The sequence below is a fragment of the Acanthopagrus latus genome, chromosome 12 (assembly GCF_904848185.1).
Source record: "Acanthopagrus latus isolate v.2019 chromosome 12, fAcaLat1.1, whole genome shotgun sequence".
NCBI classification, from domain to species: Eukaryota; Metazoa; Chordata; class Actinopteri; order Spariformes; family Sparidae; genus Acanthopagrus; species Acanthopagrus latus.
In genome coordinates, this window is record NC_051050.1 from 2,783,357 (window position 1) to 2,791,402 (window position 8,046).

An 8,046-nucleotide genomic window follows, 5' to 3' on the forward strand; every position below is an offset into this window, starting at 1 on the left:
AGTGGGGAAAAGTGAAAAGCTCTGGAAGAAGATGATGTTGTAAGTAAGTGAAGGTTGGTATTACCTAAGGACTAACATTAAGTGATTACAGGGATCAGTTTAACTTTTTACACCACTATACATCGTGTGGTGGAATTTTAGGTACAAAATGTCAGATTTTCACCTACAATATGAATCTTCTTTTCTTGTCTGGTTTAGTTTTGTGCTTCCTCCCATCTGTTCCCTTCCTTATCTCTTTCCTGTTTTTTTGTTTTTTTGTTTCTCTCTCTCTCTCTCTCTCTCTCTCTCTCTCTCTCTCTCTCTCTTGCTCTTCAGGGACCTCAGTGGGACAGTATGGAGCCCTGGACTCGGGTACCTGTTCCATTGTCCTCCATCGGTCCTACAGCCATGCATGCGCCACCTTTGATTTCTCAATCAATAACTCATTGAACTGCCATGGACATGGGCTTAGTTACAGCTGTGTGTGTGTCTGTGTGTGTGTATGTAGACGAGTGTGTTTGTGTGTGTGTGTGTGTGTGTGTGTGTGTGTATGTGTGTCTGTGTGTGTTGGTGTGCATGTGTTCACTGAATGTAGGTCATGATAGTGAAAGAATGTAAAGCAGTAAGGGTAAAACAGTGCAGGCCTCATTCTTCTCTCTGGTCATTGAGCCTCTCGGCTCAGCACCTTTTGTGCCTGCTGGCAGTGTGACAGGACTGGAGGCTCAGATAAATGCAGCACATTAGTGCTCTGTAGTTCATTCAAGAGAACAGCTCAACTGTATGCACAGTCAATGGAAGTGCTCTGAGAACCCATAAGTGATTGTGTGCGTGTTCACACAGAATGTAGGTCATGTGAGTAAAAGGGGCACGTAGGATGGGCCTCAGAGTTTTGGCTTAGCGTCAAGATGGTCCCTTTACTAAACTGTGGGACTGCTGATAGAATGGACTGGATATGGTTTATTATAATTTTTAATCATTCCAATGACTTGACTACTGCAGTAGCTTGATGGGCAGGAATAGCTAAATGTAGCAGTTTACTTCATGAAGTTTTCTGTTGGCAGTAAAGAAATGATCCTGCTGAAATAAAACACAAAGACTGATTGAGGTCATGTCCATTATTTTTTAAAAATATGACTCAGGATATACAGTCTCTAGAGGTGGGTGATTTGAACTAAGAATTCTGGGAAAAAAAACATCTTATCAAAGTTGGCATTCCAAGTCAGAAACTTGGGCATGATTCACCAAGCCGGACTTGATCCACATAAGCACATGACGTCACAGCAGTATGGAACTGTTACATTTTACCGATTCATCACATTTAATTTTAAGTATGCAGACAACACTGTCTCGATGTCTGGAAGTGCAGTCATCGGTGTACAGTGTGAACGGGGGGGCTGAGCACACAGCCATAGGGGGGTAGAGGAGGTGTGACTGTTTCTCAAAGCAGTGCAGCATGACAGTGCCACAAGGTGAGAATCGTTAAGACAAGACGCTGCAGATTTTTTAGGTACAGTGTTGTGTTGTGTGAAAGTGATATAGATGTCATTGTCATGTCCCTGTGTTAAGCACCGTATTCGATTTACCCTAGCATAGCATAAAGGCTGGAGGCCAGGAGACAGCTTGCTGGCTCTGTCCAAAGTTTCAAAACAAAACTACCGACTTCCCTAAAGCTCAGTAATTATTTGATTTTGTGTTTGCTAAATTTGTATGAAAACAGAAAGGTGAAAGTGAGTTTTTGTGAGTTACATGCTGGAATTATTTGTCGATGGACAACAGTTTTTTCATCCACCCAGCACTTCTAGACATCTCCAGCTTTAGTGCAAGTTACCATATCTGCTTATGACCAGGCCTCAACACAGGTGTGATAGTACCAAACCTGGGGACCTTACTATAATAAGCAGAGTAGGGATTTCTGGCACAACACGTGCTAAAATCTGTTAGTCTATTAACAGTTTCTCTATACATGTGACAACAAGACCTCAGAAAGCTGTACACGAAATGAGAAATAAGAAAATAAGATTAAGAAATTAAGAAGAAGTTGAACAAAACTCCCCTTGAAACTGTCATTTTACATAGCCTACCGCAGATTTACTTAAGGAGATACAAAATGTTAATTAGTAAACTTACAGGTGTTGTTGCTGTAGTTTTTGGGCAGAGCAAGCTTAGCCGTTTATTTAATTAGCAAAGAAATAAGAAATCATCATCTACAGCAGGGGAGGGGAACCTCCATGTGTATACGAGACTGTTTGGTCCGGTCCGTGAGGCAATCCATAAGTACACCCATAACAAATTAATTCAGGAAAAATTATTTCAAATGTGCAATTACATGCCCCCAGGGTGGGTGTCTGTCTTTCCGGGCCATGACCAAGGTCATTGAACATATCATCAGCGTAATTGTCATGGCGTGTCATCTTATCGCGACGTGTCCTCAGTGATTGACAGGTGACGATAACAAGAGGAGACTAGTGTTGGCTAAAACAGAAGATGGCAAGTAAGAAAACAAACGTAGATGTGGAGTGTCGCTCTTTTTTTATACAGAAGCTGAGAACGGCCATGGATTTTTCTTCTTTTTTATGCACTGTTATCTCGTGATAAGGACTTATTATCTCATTATCTCGATATAACAAAGATTGTTTTCTCGTTATAACTAATTAATTTATTTCGTTATCTCGATATAACAAAGATTGTTTTCTTGTGATAACAAATTAATTAATACTGTGTTTGTCTTGATTTCAACATACAAGAGCTGCCAGGAACGGCTTCTGTAACCGGCTGTAGCTGTAGCCTACTGGTAAGTTAAACCTTCCGTTAGTTTGTTTACTTGACTGGGTTTGTTTAGGGGGCTACCAGTTAGCATATGCTAACTGCTTCAGCTAAGGTAATGTAAATGTAGGCTGACATTAACTTAGCAATGTAATGTGAAACATAATTAAACATTAATCAATTCATTTAATATTACGGAACACATTGTCAATTAATTTGTTATCACGAGAAAACAATCTTTGTTATATGGAGATAACAAAATAGATTAATTCATTATCATGAGAAAGCAACCTTTGTTATATCAAGATAACCAGATAATAACAGTGCATTTAAAAAAAGAAAAATCCATGGCCATTCTCATTGCCACTGTGGAGCTGCTCGCGCCAGAAAAAAATTAAGCCGTACCAAAGTGTCAGTTTGTCTCGGAGAACCGTCTCAGATCAGATTACTGACATGACACAAGATAGCATTGAAGGATACTGCAAGAGATTTCCAGTTTTTATTTTCAAAACTGACTCAAGACTGACTGACCCAAACCTGGAAAACCAGCTGAGAGTAGCATCATCAATGACATCAAAGAGACGTGTGATGTCATCACTGCCACCTGACATCAGACGTCTCACCAAGGAGAAGCAGTTCCAGCCATCACATTAGGTCACACTGATATGATAATGATACTAATAAGTAAGTTTCTTTATGTTCCACCTCATATTGACAGTAGACAGCCTTATGAAGTACCTCAAATCATTTCAGAGCATTCTGATGTGAAAATAAACAAATATGGCCCTCTAAAATCTCATACATCAGCTTCAAATCACTGAATAAATCACTGTTTTGTTGGGTTTTTTTTTTTAATTTCACATTAGAATGCTCTGAAATGATTTGAGGCACATTATAGGTTATCTACTGCTTAAACTGCTAAACATCAATGAATATAAAAACCAACAGGAACAGAAAATTAACTGGATTGAAATACTAAGGTATATTGAGATGGATAAAATTAAAATTGGCTAAAACATTAATTAATGGTCATGATATTTATTTTATTGCAATTAAGTTAAAATATTACGTTGTGAGCTGTTTATCTTAAAAAAAATGTCATGGCCCCTGGGGGACGGTATGAAATGGACTTTGATAAGAAACAGGTTCCCCACCTCTCTACAGCAATACATTCAAATGTAACTAGAAAGAAAGTATATTTAAAAATAGAGCATATTCAAAGTCAACTCACTCTAAATCGGTTTTGAATTAATCTACAGTATATGTAAGAGAAAAGAAAAAAACACATTATTTAACATCAGCAACCTACAATGCAGTGCTGAGTTCCATCCCCAGACTATGGAAGTGAATATGTTCCATAATTCAAATTAAGTGGATTAACAGAAATGTTTTTTCATTTTCAGAATATAGCTGCATTTTTCGACTCGTTTCAAGGTCATTGCTGCATTAAGTGACTCACACATAAAATGAGTGATAAATCATCTAAATTGCATTTTCATTTTCTTCTTCAAGACTGCTCATTTTGTAACTTAATTAAAATGATAAAGAAAATTGCATTTGAGATTTAATTTTCAAAAGATGCCCCAGCAAATAGTTACCAAAATTCAATTTGAAATGACAAACTTGAAAATCAAAATGCATTAGCAGAAACGTTTTTTCATTTTAAGGTCATCAAATTGAATTTTGGTACCCTAGTCTGGGGTATGATTTATTACTCATTTTATTTATGAGTCAAAAAATGCAGCTATATTCTGAAAATGAAAAAGCATGTCTGTTAATCCATTTTGATTTGAATTATGGAACAGATTTTCTTCCATACCAGACAGCTTAACAACCATTCACACCTGGGCTCACCTAGTCATAACAATTTACATGAAGGCTGGTTGGGTCCCACAAGTGGCCCTAACAACCCTGAAACTCAGAGCTCACACAGGTGCTTAACAACTCTGTAAGGACACTCCCACACAGAGTTTAAGCCTACACCTCCCCTCCAGGGGTGTTGAACTGGGGGGAAAAGTGGGACTGATTACCAGGACTCCAATTGGGGAGGGGGCCCAAGAAAGGCCTGAAATAAAAATGTTGTTTTTATTTATTTATTTTGTATTTCTGTCTAACTAGTGTCATAACTAACTTAAAATTGGCAGAATAAATCAGATGAGAGACTTTACTATGTATAAAAAAAAATAGTGGAGGCTATCTGACGCCCCTCTCCCCCCTCACAACAGATAATGGTTCAGTCCACCCCTGCAGCTGCAGGAGCCAAGATGAGTCTCCAGACATCTTAAGGAGTGGATTGGCTGCTGCTCATCAACATGTCTTTCCCCAAGAAAGCAAAACCAGGGAGCCTTAAACGAAAGGAAAGGCAGAGAGGTAAAGAAAGCAAGGAGAGGGAAGACAACTCCTCACACATTTCTTTCAGAAGAAAGGTGAGCACAGTTCACAGCTAGCACAGTTTAACAGCAGTTAAAGCTGATGTCAGCAGCTGTAAAGATTGAAGGCAGTCAGACAGCCATGAGTCTAATTTCTCAGTCTGAGCAGCAGCAGGTTCCTCATCCTCATCTCATCCCTCATTAAGTGCTGACTGAAAGTTATTATTACAGGTAATCATTTCACATTGAGGTCACAGACCTTGCGGTAAAAACAGTTCAAATTTGGAGTGATATTTAGCTTCTTTCTCAATAAGCTAGTCTGACATGTTTGGTATCTGTGGATTAATTTCAATTTCAAGATTTCTATGATGGCTTCTTCTTGTGGCTTAAATAAATCTTAAAACTGAGCCCATGAGGGCCTTCAGAAGGCAGTAATTTTAATGCCAGATGATCTACCATCATTTTCAGCTGCCTGTCAGCCCCCTATAAAATAAACATAGCCTATAATCCAAATGTATTGCAGAATGATTTTCATGTATTAAAAACAGTTCTGAAATAAAAAGAGCATGTGTATGTGTATATGTAACAGTTGAAATTCAGCTATCACTACAACAGAGTGTTTGGTCAGTAGTTTGGGACTCTCACCTTCCTGCTGTGCAGTAGGAACAGAGGAGAACATTCCTGCTGCATGCAGACTGTGTGACTCATTACAACTCTCAGTACAATCAGAGAAATGTTTAGATTTTCTGGAAATCAGAAGATTCAATCACAACAACCATATAGCCTCATATATGTATTTCTTCACCCCAAATCCAAAGCCACCACCTGTGAGTCTTCAGCTGTGGAGATAAATTAGACCTGCATGCAGGACTACAAGGGAGACAGTGAGCAGTAATCAAGTACCTGTAACTGGTTTGAAGATCTTTGTATTTCTTTCACAAATGTGGGAATGATGGTCAAAAATGTCATTAAAATGCATAGTTATATTTAAAACAGCATTACATTTTTTCACCGGCCTATACAAGGGCCCAATTAGATTTGTTTTCATGGGGCCCAAAATCCCTGGTGGCGCCCCTGCTCCCCTCCAGTGACAACTGAAGAAGCCTTTTGGATGAGAGTCGAAACGTCTTCAAGATCCTGAAATACGTCCAGTAGCCTATGATACAGCTCTTAGAATAGTATTTAACAATTTAATTCCTTACAGAACATGCATATATTGACATATACGGAAAGATATAATGTAATATCTTTTATTCAATACATATATATTTAGTATATACTTAGTATTCATATCATCATTTTGATTCAAGAATACATGTACATTTGGATAGTTATTGACAATATACAGTATACTGATATGAATTTTAAAATCTATTAATAAAAACATTTTGCATGTATTACTGAATAATATGTGATATTCTTTAAATATAAGGAAATGTGTGTGTATATGTATGTATATATGTGTGTATATACGTATATATGTATGTATATATATATGTATATAGTCATATTCAAATGTAGGAAATGTCATTTAACCCCTCCCTGCCCTGTCCGAAACACAGTTAAGATATGCGTACACAATAATTCACCAATGGGGCCGGGTATGCAGCACGCCACGCCACGCCACGCCACACGTGGACAGCGAGGGCCCGTTCATAGCAGCTTGCAGCTTTAATTCTACAAATATATTTTATCAAGTTATCTTCCTTCTGTCTTTACTACAATTGTCTTTTTATAACTTCATCAAGATGACCAGCAATATTTACTCTACCAAACATACCAAGAAGCACAGCATTATCCACATGGCTCTTAGCTTGTTCATGTTTTTTTCTTTTTTTTGCAAAGTACTTTAAATAAGTCATACCTGACTGGATCCACGCTGGTTCGGTTCAAACTGTAAAGAAGGTGGCAGGGAAAGCAAAATAAAGCGTCACCCTCACTGCATGCGACCTCACAGCATGCCGTTAGCCACAACTTCTTAGCAAACCAGCCTCATGAAAAAGACAGGGTGTACTGTCTCCCTCTGATTTGCAGTCTTGTATATTATGATGTCCAGCTGATCAGGTCCAAACTCTTTCATTCCAAGCTTTTCCTGCAGTGTTCTCCTCTCAAATAGCATTGTTTTCAGTGACTTCAGTGAATTTGCTTCCTCAGTTTCAATCTATTCTATGCAACTAGCCATCACACAAGGCTCCTCCAACTCTCTACCAGCAAGCCCCTTCTTTTGTATCCCAACAGGTGAAGTGTACATGTACAACTTATAACGAGGAGCTGTGACCGAGGATTTTTGCACCCTGGGGACTGGAAATGTGTCACCTCTCAGTTACCTTTTAAATCTACATTTTGATTGCAGATTATACATTTTACTCACTAGCTGTATAATATTCATGTTGCTCATTTAAAAATATAAAGTCTTAGGCAGTGAAGATCTATATGATTGTTCTTCATGTAAGACAGGTTGGGCAGCGCCCTATTGACGTGCCGCCACTGGTTCATGTTCAGCTTGATCTCCCTAATTTGGTCTAGATAATCTGGATAAACTGCCAGTTTTATGACAAGCCTGAATTTTGATATTCAATGATCATGTAAAATCCTGCATTGTATTCAGTAACATTTATAATGACTGCTGTCCACCAAACAGTATTTCTCACTGGTATGGAAACTGCCATATTATCTTAAAATGAATCATTGTCTGACTGCTGTTGTTACTTGTCACATCAAACTTTGCTACTATTGTGTGTCCCATACTTATATACTTATATATTCAAACACATACTGAGATTTGTAAAAATGGTGCATTTGAACAGCTCATTATCAAATTTCTGCCCAAAATATTTCGCTGCTGTGTCTCTTGTGCATCCACATGGCCCATTCATGCTGCAGCCTTCTCACCACTGTGGGATCTTTGTGTGCGGCTGCTTTGTACTCTTCTCTG